The sequence below is a fragment of the Balaenoptera borealis genome (assembly GCF_965194805.1).
Source record: "Balaenoptera borealis genome assembly, chromosome: 6".
NCBI classification, from domain to species: domain Eukaryota; kingdom Metazoa; phylum Chordata; class Mammalia; order Artiodactyla; family Balaenopteridae; genus Balaenoptera; species Balaenoptera borealis.
The window spans coordinates 60,648,478-60,663,373 of NC_138863.1; the positions used below are offsets into that span (position 1 = coordinate 60,648,478).

General features: G+C 40.9%; 1 protein-coding gene across 9 annotated transcripts in view; it reads right to left on the reverse strand.

Moving 5' to 3' along the window:
- Positions 1 to 14,896, reverse strand: part of LOC309630332 (uncharacterized protein) — a gene marked incomplete at its 5' end in the record, with an annotated part of 251,439 nt that overhangs the window by 48,109 nt on the left and 188,434 nt on the right. For 8 of the 9 annotated variants that reach the window (XR_014245599.1, XR_014245600.1, XR_014245601.1 and 5 more), the window contains one exon: positions 12,460 to 13,610. Of the gene's footprint in view, positions 1 to 427; positions 595 to 12,459; positions 13,611 to 14,896 lie in introns of those variants that run through there. The other variant, XM_082395446.1, reaches the window with a different exon arrangement.

Here is a 14,896-nt window from a genome sequence, read left to right on the forward strand (position 1 = left end):
TCTAGATGTGTCTTACAATTCTTATTTTCACATCACTGAACTAAGTATGGTCTTACAATTCATGGCATCTTAAATTTAATGACACACGGCATTTCTTTTTTCGCTTATACAAATGGATTTACACAGACTTACCTCCTTTTTGCTTCTTTCCAATAGAATACATTTGATCACATTTTTTTTTATACAGCAGGTTCTTATTAGACATCAATTTTATACACATCAGTGTATACATGTCAATCCCAATCGCTCAATTCATCACACCATCATCACCAACCCCCCCGCCACTTTCCCCCCTTGGTGTCCATACATTTGTCCTCTACATGTGTGCCTCTATTTCTGCCCTGCAAGCCGGTTCATCTGTACCATTTTTCTAGGTTCCACATACATGCATTAATATAGAATATTTGTTTTTCTCATTCTGACTTACTTCACTCTGTATGACAGTCTCTAGATCCATCCACGTCTCAACAAATGTCCCAATTTCATTCCTTTTCATGGCTGAGTAATATTCCATTGTATATATGTACCACATCTTCTTTATCCATTCGTCTGTCGATGGGCATTTAGGTTGCTTCCATGACCTGGAACCCTGAACTTTTGTGAGAGGTTGACATTCAGAGATAACCAGAAGCACCTCTAACCCACTAGGACAGATTCATTTAGAACACAGCTTGATTGGTGAATGCTTTGACAGGGGGACACACAGAATTCTATGAGACCAGCCAGCCAGATGTGGGTTGGAGGAAGGTTGTCAGGAAGACTTCCTGGAAGAAGTGATGTCTTAGCTGAGAATTAAAGAAAGGGTCGGAAAAAAAAGAAACAAAGAAAGGGTCGGAGTTACCCAGAACAAAGTTACTCAAAGTGTCCACTAAGTCTATTTGTTAACAGTCTTCCCTGGGTAAGTACAGAAATTGAGAGTAAACATTTAGAAACTTTTATAACATTTGGGCAAAGTAATTTTATGTCTGTTGAATCTAATTATAGAAAATTGGGGAATGTACTCTACGTATCTGTTCTTAAAACTTTAGTTTCTGTGGTAATTAATTTTATTGTAAATTTTTATAAAAAAATGAGTCAGGACAGATTGGAAATTGAAAAAAACAAAGCCAAAAACCAACTGGCTCTTCCTCACAGATCTTTGGAGAAACGCTGAGTTAGAGGAAGTGATGAGGAAGGAATTAAGAGAGATAAGCAGCATTTGTGAGGTCCTGGGAAAGAGAGAGAGAGGGAGAGAGATTGAGATTAAGAGAGGGAGGTGGGCACAAGTGATGACCATTTGTATAAAATTTCACATGGGAATTAAGAGACTGGAAAAATACTGACCAAAATGTTACAAGTTGATTATCTCTGGATGGTAGCATTTTGAAGAATTTTCATGTCCTTAATTTTAAGCTTCTTCACCACTATAGTGAATCCTGTAGTGGACATGTTTTGGTTTTGCCTACACAGCATCCATTCTCCTTCCAGGGGACGATGTCTGCCCGATTTCCTTCTGGGAAATCTCTGCTCCCCAAATGTGTGTGGTCTTGGTGGGACCATCCACTGAGTCAACGAATGGGTATGGGACTCAGGCTAGACCAGTGGGCCTCTCTCCCTGGGATTTGCAAGAACAGAAGCATATATAAAGGCTCCTTCACCCCACTGCGGCAGTGTCTATTTGGTCCAGATAGACCAAATCATCTGTTTGGTCCAAGAGCTCCGAGCTACTCTGGCTTCAATGAGGCACAAGCCTGAGTCTTAGGTGTTTTCTTACATTCTCTGAGCTACCTCATTCCCTTCGAACAAATTCCCTTTGGTTCAAGTTAGTAGAATCAGTTTCTTTACTTGCAATCAAAGAATGTTGTCTGTTAACATGTATGTAGTACCTCTGCAATAGGAAAAAATTGTGAAACGAGCCTCCAGGGACTGACTGATAGCTTGTGGAATGGTGAAAAGCATGGGTTCCAGGGTCAGAAAGCAAGCCTCAAATCCTCCTCCAGGCATTTATCAACTGTGTGGTTTTAGGCAAATTCCTAATCCTAATCTGTGTCTCAGTTTCTTCCTTGTAAAGAGAGAGTGACAAAAGCATTGACCTCAGGATCGTTGTGAGGATTTAAAGACGTAATACATGTAAAGTGCTCAGAAAGGCGCCTGGCACACAAGTGCTGTAGGGGCGTTTGCTATTCTTGTTTTGCGAATACAGCCCTGTACCGGAATACAGTGCAGCTCTGGACACCAGATTATCTTTGTCGGTTCAATCTTGTAAGTTCTTTGGTTCCTATTCCAGGACTCCCGCAGCTCTGAGAAGTCCGTCTCCACTTCTCAGATTTGTTCACTTACCCAGAGCCTTACTCTCTGGCTATGCTTTATATTCAAATCCTGAGAGAAAAAGGCTTTGATTGGTCTGGCTTGTCTCCATCTCTGGATCTCTTGGGTAAACGCTGTTGCGTATAGAGTAGCCCTAAGGGCGGGGCCTCTCCTAGTCCAATCAGCTCCCACCTGCCGCCGAGCTGATGGGTGATGGACAGGGAACCGCCTTGGGCTGTCTCCGTCGTCAACGCGGCGTGGCTGCTGGGCAACTAGCACAGGACACAGAAGGTCTAGTGTTCCCATTGCAGCAACACCAGCACCCAAGAAGCCCACCCGCTTTGTTATGGTTCCGCAGGAGCTGCAGAATTGTCAGAGGGAGCCAACTGGTAATGCTGTCTGAAAGCTGGGTTCTGAGAGTTTCTTCCAAACACTTAGCGAATGCACCGAGAGCGAGGATTTTCCCTATCTTCTCTTCCTGACATAGCTGCCAGGCATATTATGTCAGGGGGGAACTTTTAAGAAAATTCACAGGAAGAGTGAGCTTTCATGTAGAAAATAATGTGCTTATAAGGAGTTTTATTTTTCCCCGTTTACTTAATTTGGCTGGCTTAGTGTACTGAAGGTTGGGCAGTTTTATAAGATTTTGAGAAGATGAGTTCAGGAATCCCGAGTGAAGATCGTATCCGGACTTTTTGCTGATGGTTGCAGAGGTTAAGACATCTGCGATTTATCAGACCCTAAGTGAAGCAGATACATCACAGCACCTGCCTGATAGAATTCTCTCAGCGTGGAGGCATCTGGGGCTGGATTCTGCTGATACCACATAAATTTCATCTCCCTATAAAGCTCTCCCCCCTGAAGAACACTTAAAAGGAATAAAAATCAGGAAGCCTCATAAAATGAGGACTCCGGCTTCTGTTAGCCAGGCCTGGGAGAGGGAGCAAGCAGAGGGAGTCCAAAACAGAGAAAGCCCATTATAATGGACTTACCAGGAGACAGGACTATTACCTGGGTAATAGACTAAAGTGTTAGTCCATCCAGCTATTTGGGACACGATTCCCATACAATGAGTCCCAGGTAACAGGCTGCAATACAATATGTTTCTACTGTTCAAGAATTAAGGTGTTGAAAATGACAAGCTCCATTTCTTGGTTTAGGGACAATCTTCCAGCTTCATTTAGTTTCTGCATCACAGTCAGGAGCTACAGAGGTGGGGAGAAAGATCTATGTACTTCCCAGATAGCATCTGGAAATGGGAAGTCTGAACTGGGAATACAGAGGTTTGGAAAAGGTGTATTGTGGTTCCCTGAAGCTACAGGGGGTGAGGATGATGTCAGAGTCATGGGGGTGCCCACGTGGGAGCACATATCCACCTCCCCAGTTCCTCGGGGGAAAATCAGGATGGAGAAAGTGCACACCGTTAAATCTTGTAAATTGTAAAACTGAGGGCTCTGTTCTAATTTGTTCTGTAACAGTGTAAGAATCATAAAGATCTATCAGGATAGAAAATAAAATCAAGTCATCGTTCATTGAAGGACTGCTAAATGATTAAATGAGTTTCCTATATTTTTGGTTACTTTCATCCAGAAAAGAAATATGTTTTAAAAGCACTGCCTGGCGTGGTTACGGAAATAAGTAAAGTACCTTACAGGCCCTAGATGATAACCTCCTTAAAATGTGCTGATGATAGGAAGATATGTCCTTCCTCCCAAGGAAAGGAGCTTTAGGAGGACATGCATTCATTTATCTAGTCATTGTACAAATGCTTATTTAGTGTATACTGTATGTCAGGCAACAATTAGGTGATGAGGATATGGCAGTGAACAAAAAAGGCAAAACTCCCTGCCCTCAGGGAGCCTATATTCTATGTGAGAAAGAGATATAATAAACAAATAAGTAAAAGATAACGCAGAGCAAAGGGAGGTGCCAGGCAATAACAACTGTTGGTGAGGATATGGAGAAAAGGAAACCCTCGTACACTTTTGGTGGGAATGTAAATTGGTGCAGCCACTGTGGAAAACAGTATGGAGGTTTCTCAAAAAAACTAAAAATAGAACAACCATATGACCCAGTAATTCCACTCCTGGGTATACACCCGAAAAAATAAACAAACAAGCCTAATTCGAAAAGATGCATGTACCCCAATGTTCACAGTAGCATTATTTACAATAGCCAAGGTATGGAAGCAACCTAAGTGTCCATCAACAAATGAATGGATAAAGAAGATGTGGTATATATATACATGGAATAATATTCAGCCATAAAAAAGAATGAAATTTTGCCATTTGTGGCAACATGGATGGACTTGGAAGACATGCTAAGTGAACCAAGTCAGACAGAGAAAGACAAATACTATATGACATCATTTATATGTGGAATCTAAAAAATACAATAAACTAGTGAATATAACATAAAAGAAACAGACTCACAGATATAGAGAACAAACTAGAGGTTACCAGTGGGGAGAAGGAGGGGGAAGGGGCAATATAGGGGTAAGGGGAAATATAGGGGTAAGGGGAAAAAAGGGTTATTATGGAATTAAATGAAACCATGTGTGTGAAACTGTTGAAAACTGTAAAGCACTTAGAATTTAAAGAATCTTTCATTAAAAAAAAAAAAATCCACCATCTAGGTGTTGCTGTTAAAATCTTCTCTGCACCTAGAGAACATTATGCTTAGTGAAAGAAGTCAGAGAAAGACAAATTCTGTATAGTATCACTTATATGCAGAATCTAAAAAAATAATACAAATGAATGTATATGCAAAACTGAAACAGAGAAACAGACTCTAGATATAGAAAACAAGCTCGTGGTTATCAAAAGGGAAAGGGAGTGGGGGAGAAGGAAAATTAGGGTTATGGGATTAAGAGATACAAACTACTATGTGTAAAATACACAAGCAACAAGGATATACTGTACAGCACAAGGAATTATAGCCATTATCTTATAATAACTTTTAATGGAGTACAGTCTGTAAAAATACTAGAACACAATGCTGTACACCTGAAACTAATATAATATTGTAAATCAACTATACTTCAATTTTTTTTTAAAAAATGGAGGTGCCAAGGAGTTGGGAGGGATGGAACTCTCTGTGGTGATGACATTTGAACAAAGACCTAAGGACATGATGGAGCAAATATATAGCATCTGGGAGAGAGCTTCTACAAAGAATGATTCTGGAAAATCAACATCAATATTTAACCAATATCAAGTCCAAGATGGCCCTTTAGGTGTGATTCCCAGGAGCTTCACGACAGGCATTCATGTCTCTTCTCCATCGCTCAGAGGTGGATGGCCCTGGAAGGGAGAGACGGGAATGTGTGGGGTGGACCCCACCCTGACTCTCTCTAGGTCCGTATCAGCCACACACACGTGTCTTCACTTAAGTTCCAAGCCCACGTGCCTCTCTCTGCCCCAACCTTGCTCCCACCTCAATCCTCTTTTTTTTTAAGTGGCAAGGACAGATTTTCATTGGTAATACACTATCGCAACAAGGAAAGGAGTCCTATGTGAACTGAACTGAACTTTGTACAGAGGTGATTGGTTGTTTTGTTTTGTTTTTTTCTATTGAGATATAATTCCTCTTTCTTTTTAAAGAAAAGCTATAGCCTTATTTTAATTGCTGCTTTTTTTGTTGACAATGTGATATTGTGGATCAGGAGAGAAAAAGTTTCAAACAGAATGCACAAAATTGAGAGCTTCTGAACATACTGTCTTAAAGCAACCTCTTGAGACCTATTAACTGAGTAGAAAGGAAGGAAATTAGGGTTGGGAAGGTGGGGTTGGATGCAGCTTCCCATGTCTTTTTATATATTCTAGATGGAATAGTTTGGCTAGTAAAAGTCAAATGTTGTAAGGTTATTGCCTTTCAAGCCAATCCTATAAAAACATTGTCAGAACTGGAGCGTTCCAGATGTGGTAGACATCAGAGCAGACGAGGAATCTGGGGAAGGGCAGACTCCATTTTCTGGGTTCTGACCTGTCTGTAATCTGTTGTTACAGGTTCTTCAGATTTGAACGAGTCTCTGGGCTCAGCACTCTGAATCATAGGTTTCTAGGTTCCCCAAAAGGAAACAGCCTTATTTCTTGTGATGTATTTGCCTAGTAATTTATAATTTTATTTTTTTCTAGTAAGCAGCTGACGTTCAGCACATTTTTATTCATTTTGTACAATAGGCACTAAACGATTCTGAATGCCAGGCACCTAATCAGATTAAGAAAACCTTCATGTTGGCCAAAGGTTTCTGCTTTTGTGCTACAGTGAACTTCCCCATGATCAAATCTAAATAAGAAAGTCAGTTCTTTCTTCTCTAACCCATCTCAAGGAAGGAGGTGAAGCAGCCCAAGGTTTTCAGCGAAGATCCTTCCTCGTACAAAGCCTTATCAGATAGCCCCACCAACTTGGTCGTTTACAATATATTGGAGCTGAGGGTGGGGAGAAAAGGCGCAATTACACAGGATTAAAATGAAAATTCAATTTAGAGATCAGCTGACTCATTTCACGGTCAAATTTTTTTTTCTTTGGCAGCAAACTTATATCTTGATAAGCCAAAATTGGGCTTAGTTTTCAAGCAGGCTGGATGCAGGTTGTGGCAGAATCACCATCTATACCGACTCTACTGAGATGCTAAACCTTTAGTCACCTTCCAGAGGAAAGTCAGATTCTAACTCAAAGCAGTTGAACCCAGGTAACCAGACCACCTGGGACTGGCTTCAGTAGCCTCAACTCTTGCCCTGATCATACCATGAGGTTGCACTTAACAATCTGTCATGTCAGAAAAAAATAATAGATCTAGGGCCACAAACACTAGTGACATCAATTTCAATGACGATTTCACAGGAAGACAGAAAAGATTTCCATCTTACACCACACACTGAAACCTTCATAAAAGTCTTTTTTAAACAACTGTAATTTCTCTCAAAAATTTTCTCTATAAGTCACCATTTCACTTTCTCTTCATTCTCTTTCTCCACACAGCTTCTAAAACTACAGAAGAAGTCAGTTCTGGTGCTCAGTTTGCATATTCCACTTAGCAAAATAAAGTCATGGTGGTATATTCATACAGTGAAATATTACTCAGCCGTTAAAAAAGAATGAAATACCGATACAAGCTACAACATGGATGAATCTTGAAAACATTATGCTAAGTGAAAAAAAAAGACATGAAAGGCCACAAATGGTATGATCCCACTTATATGAAATATCCAGAATAGGTAGATCCATAGAGACAGAAAGAGGATTGGTGGCTGCCAGAGGCTGGAGGGAGAGGGTAATGGGAGTGGCTGCTTGCTGAGTATGAGGCTTCCTTTTAGGGGAATGAAATGTTTCTGAACTAGACAGACGTGGTGGCTGTAAAACATGGTGGATGTACTAAGTGTCGTCGAATTGTTCAATTTAATATGGTTAATTTTATGTTATATAAATTTTATCTCAATAAAAATAACTAAATAAAATCATGGCAGTAATTTCCCCCAACACTTTTATTAGAAGACTGACCACCAAACATCTATTAGTACTCAACCATGTCTCCTGCCTCCCCACTCTAGAGAGTTTATGAAAGCATATTTTCAACAAAACTGGTGAGTTAAGACTTAGCAGTGACTAAGAAAATAAGATTTTGTTTTTCCCATTCACCCAAAAAAATATCCTAGACAGAGTAGGTCCATACAGAGTAGGCTCTGAGGGAGCCCCTTGGGCTGGACCATGAGGCTCTGAGGGGTCTGCCCAGGTCGGGGAGAGGAAGTGAGGAGTGAGCCAATTCACACTAAGGTGAGTCCCTTCGGTGAAGAAGCCATGAATCAAATCGCAGGATTGGAGAACTGGGCTTATTTTGGGCCATTAGCTCAGCCAGGGACTCCTGCTATGATGGGTGGGGTGGTGAGAGAAAGGGCTGGAATGTGCCACTTTATAAGCCATACCCCAGCCAAGCCAGTCTAGGGTCATCCTTCCTATATTAAAATCATGACAGGTATTTTACACACTCATCTGTTTCTAGGATTTTGTGTTTTGCTTTGTCTTATTTTGATTCTTGGTAAAGTTCCTTTTGAAAAATTTCAAATTTTGTTTCAGATTTATGTCATACTACCTACCCTTGGCTATTTTACTGCTGGTGACAGATTCCACAGTCCAGCTGGCACTGTTCCATCCCTTGATCAGGGGGTATGAAGGGCAAGGGTGGTGGTGAGAAGTACTAATAACACCAGCTCATATTGTATAGCATGTTCTCATATGTTATCACTTTTAACCCTTACAACACTTTAAAACAAATATTATTTTTCTCTTACCCAACATATATAAACAGTTCATACAACTCAACATCAAAAAATCAAACACCTCTATTAAAAAATGGGCAGAAGGGGACTCCCCTGGTGGCGCAGTGGTTAAGAATCTGCCTGCCAATGCAGGGGACACAGGTTCGAGCCCTGGTCCAGGAAGACCCCACATGCCACAGAGCAACTAGGCCCATGGGCCACAACTACTGAGCCCGCATGCCACAGCTACTGAAGCCCTCACGCCTAGAGCCTGTGCTCCGAAACAAGAGAAGCCACTGCAATGAGAAACCCGTGCACCACAATGAAGAGTAGTCCCCACTCACCACAACTAGAGAAAGCCCGTGTGCAGCAACGAAGACCCAACGCAGCCAAAAATAAATAAATAACAATTTTTAAAAATGGGCAGAAGAACTGAACAGACATTTTTTTTTAAACATCTTTACTGGAGTATAATTGCTTTACAGTGGTGTGTTAGTTTCTGCTGTATAACAAAGTGAATCCGCTATATGTATACATATATCCCCATATCCCCTCCCTCTTGCGTCTCCCTCCCACACTCCCTATCCCACCCTCTAGGTGGTCACAAAGCACCAAGCTGATCTCCCTGTGCTATGCAGCTGCTTCCCACTAGCTATCTATTTGACATTTGGTAGTGTATATATGTCAATGCTACTCTCTCACTTTGTCCCAGCTTACCCTTCCCCCTCCCCGTGTCCTCAAGTCCATTCTCTACGTCTGCGTCTTTATTCCTGTCCTGCCCCTAGGTTCTTCAGAACCTTTTTTTTTTTTTTTTAAGATTCCATATATATGTGTTAGCATATGGTATTTGTTTTTCTCCTTCTGACTTACTTCACTCTGTATGACGGACTCTAGGTCCATCCACCTCACTACAAATAACTCAATTTCATTTCTTTTTATGGCTGAGTAATATTCCATTGTATATATGTGCCACATCTTCTTTATCCATTCATCTGTCAGTGGACACTTAGGTTGCTTCTCTGTCCTGGCTATTGTAAATAGAGCTGCAATGAACATTGTGGTACATGACTCTTTTTGAATTATGGTTTTCTCAGGGTATATGCCCAGTAGTGGGATTGCTGGGTCATATGATAGTTCTAATTTTAGTTTTTTAAGGAACCTCCATACTTGAACAGACATTTTTTCCAAAGAGGAAATGCAGATGGCCAACAGGCACATGTAAAGATGTTCAACATCGCTAATCATTGGGGAAATTGAAATAAAAACCACAGTGAGGACATCACTTCACACCTGTCAGAATGGCTCTCATCAAAAAGAATGCAAATAACAAACGTTGGTGAGGATGTGGAGAACAGGGAACCCTTGTACACTGTTGGCTGGTATGTATATTGGTGCAGCCACTGTAGAAAACAGTATGGAGGTTTCTCAAAAAACTAAAAATAGAACTACCATATGACCCAGTAATTCTACTCCTGGGTATAAAAAAAAAAAAAAACAACACACTAATTCAAAAAGATACATGCACCCCAATGTTCATAGCAGCACTATTTACAATAGCCAAGATATGGAAGCAACCTAAGTTTCCATTAACAGATGACTGACTTAAGAAGATGTGAGATAGATAGATAGATGTGTGCATACACACATACACACACACAGATGCACACACAATGGAATACTACTCAGTCATAAAAAAGAATGAAATTTTGCCATTTGCAGCAATATGGATGGACTCGGACAGTCTTATGCTAAGTGAAATAAGTCAGACAGAGAAAGACAAATACTGTATGATATCACTTATATGATATGTGGCATCTAAAAAATACAACCAACTAGTGAATATAACAAAAAAGAAACAGACTCACAGATATAGAGGACAAGCTAGTGGTTACCAGTGAGGGGGGAGGGGCAGTATAGGGGTTGGGGAGTGGGAGGTACAAACTATTGGGTGTAAGACAGGCTACAAGGATGTATTGTACAACACAAGCAATATAGCCAATATTTTGTAATAACTGTAAATGGAGTATAACCTTTAAAAATTGTATTAAAATATATATGGGGGAAAACAAGGAAACAAAAAAATAGGGGGAAAAAAGCCAAAACAACAACAACAAAAAGACATTAACAGGATGCTGTGTGCTTTGGACAAGCAGTCCCCTTAGATAGTTTAGATGTATATTTCAGGAAGAATTTTAATGAACCCAGACTCTTGCATTTTCCCATACATAAAAAAGCACTAAATCATTAACTTGAGATGTCCATTCTTTGTAACTAGCAGTAATCTTTAACCATGATGTATGCTTGATCGCACATATTCCCTAGCCAAAAAAACCACAAAAAAACATATAAACTGGCTTCTCCTCCCACCTCTTTAGAACATTTCTCTCAGAGTTACTAAGAGGCTGCCTCCTGGGCTATAGTCTCCAGTAAGACCCTGAATAAAACTTTTAAACTCGCAGAACAATAATATATATATAATATTTAGAAATTAGGAAATTAAATTTAGATTTAGAGAAAATGACCCATAGATGCTAGGTAAAATCCAGGGACACTGGGTTTGATAATGAGGTGAAACATCAAAGGAGATGTTATGAACTGAATTGAGTCCCCCCAAAAAGGATACGTAGGAGTCTTAACCCCCAGTACCTCAGAATGTGACCTTATTTGGAGATAGGGTCTGTATAGAGGTAAAAGTTAAAGTGAGGTCATCAAGGTGGCCGTAACCTAATATAAATGGTGTCCTTATAAAAAGGAAAAACTTGGACAGAGACAAATACTCATAGAGGGTAGACACATAAGGAGAAGACAACCATCTATAAGGCAAGGAGAGAAGCCTGGAATGAATCCTTCTCTCACAGCCCTTGGGAGAAACCAACACTGCCAACACCTTGATTTCAGATTTGAGACAATAAATTTCTGTTGTTTAAGCCAACAGAAATTGGTACTTTGCTATGGAAGCAAGATATGGGGAAGTGTGGATGTGGATTCCTTGCTAATGGGAACATCACTAGAGAAACTTCACAGTATACTAGTCACTCCACCCAGCTTTGGGCACCAGCACCCTGAGAGGGGCTGCACAGGAAGTTTGGAGTTTCCAGGTAGATGAAAGAGTCCCTGACCTGGAAGCAGACTTCAGCATAAGTGGGAGACCTGGAAGTCAGCTTCTAACAGGAAGGTGCTGACGGTCATGGGCACAAGACTAAAATACAAGCTACAAAAGGAAAGGTGGGGGTAGGAGTGGCCAGCTTGAGAATGCATCTTGTGCATTCTTCCCTGTGCCTCTATCCCTTCCCTCACTCTGGCTATCTGGGATCACCTTCCAAATCAACTAGCATGAACTTGGCTACTCTGAATTGAGCTGTGTTGGAATATAAAATATGTACCACATTACAAAGTATGAAAAAAGAACATAAAGCACCTCCTTATATTCGTTTCCTAGAACTGCTATAACAAATCACCACTGATTTGGTGGTTTAAAACAACAGAAACTTATTCTCTCACAGCTCTGGAGCCAGAAATCCAAAATCTAGGTGTTAGCAGAGCCATGCTCCCTTAGAAGGCTTGAGCATTCCTTGGCTTGTGGCTGCATCCCTGATCTCTGCCTCTGTACTCACATGGCTTTCTCCTCTGTGTCTCTGTCCTCCTCTTCTCTCTCTTATAAGGACACTTGTCATTGGATTTAGGGCCCACCCAGATAATCCCAATGATTTTATTTCGAGATCCTTAACTTAATTACATCTGCAAAGACCCTTTTTCCAGATAAGGTCACATTCGCGGGTTCCAGGGATTAGGATGTGAACATAAATTCTGGGGAACCACCTTACAACCCACTACACTCCTTAATAATTTTTATGTTAGTAACATGGCGCATTAGTTTGCTAGCACTGCCACAGAAAAATATCATAGACTGGGTGGGTTAAACAACAGAAATTTATTTTCTTATAGTTCTGGAGGCTAGAAGTCCGAGATCAAGGTGCCAGCAGAGTTTGTTTCCTCTGAGGCTTCTCTCTTTGGCTTGCAGATGGCTGCCCACTTGCTCCCTCTTCACATGGTCTTTTCTTGGTGCTTAAACATCCTTGATGTCTCTCTTGTGTGTCCAAATCTCTTCTTCTTATAAGGACACCAGTCAGGTGTCCTGGCTGACCCACCTTGGTGATTAGAGCCACCTTAATGATCATTTTAACTTGATTACCTCTGTAAAGACCCTATCTCCAAATACGGTCACATTCTGAGTACGGGGGGTTAGGGTTTCAACATGAATTTGGGGGGAACACAATTCAGCCCATAATACAAGGTGAAATAATATTTTGGTTGCTTTATGTTAAATAAAATATATTCTTAAATTTTAATTTAAAAGGAAGTATGCGGAACATCTTAAACAAACTTTGACTCCTCACAAATTTGCCCAGGGTCTGCCCTTAATTCTCCCCATGCCCCACTCTCCTCCACCAACCCTGGCCAGAACAAGGGCTGTTAATGAAATCCTAGGGTCTTGATTCTCTGGGTAGTTTGAGGAGCACTTGGGGAAAAGAGACCAGGAAGAAGGTCCTAGTGTTGGTGTTACTGAGGGACTTTCAAGGACAGAAAGAAGAGATCTATTAAATCTGTTTGAGTACCTATTCTGTACAGGAACCCCCCTACACACACACACACACACACACACACACACACACACACACACACACACACACACACACATCTCTGCAAGTCTTGCACAAAATCTGCCGCACTCCTAAATGTTTTGTTTCTTGAAAGAAATCTGGGAAAGGACCTGGTCGGCATGAACCTGAGAGGACAGAGCAGCCACAGAGGTGGGATGTGGGTGAGCCCAAGGCCAGCAGGAGGAAAAATGTGGAAACGCAAGTGACCACCAAAGTGCTGGGAGTTTGCAAAGATCTTTGGGAGGGCATCTGACTTCCCACAGGATGTGTGATGGGCGCTTGAGCTGATTTTCTTTCGATCTCAAAGGACAGGGTGACGTCAACTGACGTCTGGGTTCACTTGTTATCAAAGAGTTGAAATGAAGACACAGGAGGCATGCTTATCAAATCTGTAGAGGACAGGAAGCTGAAAGGAACAGCAAATACATAATTAGAACCCACAAGTCTCAAGAAGCTAGAATACCAACCTGAATTTAATAAGAGGAAACAATAAGAATGAAGGGAATGCCCTGCACTTGAGATGATAGATAGGGAAATAAATAAATAAAAACTATTGGTACAAAGCACTTGGAAAAGAGTCAGGGGTTTGACTCAGACTCCAAAAGCAGATGGGACTGAAGCTCTTCTAGTAGAAAAGCAGTATGCAAAGGAGGGAGCAGGCAATCAGGTTCATTCTTTCTGGTCAGGCCCCCGGAATGTCAATTTCAGGTCTGCCTGCTGTACATTAAGAAGAAAGCAAACTGGAGCGTGTGCAGAAAATGAATGACCAGTGTGATAAGGGAACCCCAAACCACATAAGGCAGGAACAGTGCCGCGTAGCTGGAGAAGAGAAGCACCAGGGGAGAAGTGAGAATTCTCTACACGTATCTAAAATGCTGCCATGTGAAAGAGCTTGGGCTTGTATTGAATGGCTCTGAGGAGTGAAATCAGGAAGAAACTGGAATAATGTATAATGAATAAAACAAATGTATCCAGTAGGATTTGTTTAACTGGAAGTAACAGAGAATCTGATTAATAATGGCTTAAACAACAAAAAAAATTCCATTACTTAAAAAAAAAAAAGCCTAGAAGTAGCCCATGGTTAAGGCCTCAGGCTTTTTCCAATCTTTTCCCCCCACCACCCTCAGCGTTCTGGTTTCATCCTCCAACTGTTGCCTCATGGTCAGAAGATGGCTGCTGAAGCTCTAACAACGCAAATCAGCTTTCAAAGCAAGGGAGGAGGGTGATGATAAGGGTATGTAGCAAAGAGGATCTTTTCCTTAATGCTGCTGTCCTTTTTCAGAAAAGGAAACAATTTCTCAGATGTCTTCGTATACGTATCTCATTGGCCATACTGGGTTATGTGGCCAATTCTAGCCACAAGGAAGACTGGAAAAGGAACACCCAGCTTTCCCAGCCTATATAGTGGGAAGCTGGCAAGGGAGAAGAGAATGAGTTTTTAGTAGCCCTTAGTAGTGTCTGCCACAACAAAATCAACTGTAAATCAACTACCAGTAGATGGTCTTAGTGTTTTTAATGCAAATATGTTTATATAAACACATATGCTCACATAGGTCTACTGCACACAGTTTTATTCCCAGTTTACATTACTTAATATTTTGAGTATCTTTCTATAACATTTTGAAATTCTTTGAAAATGTAATTTTCAGCAATTGTACAATATCCTTATGCTATTCCACATTCAACCACTCC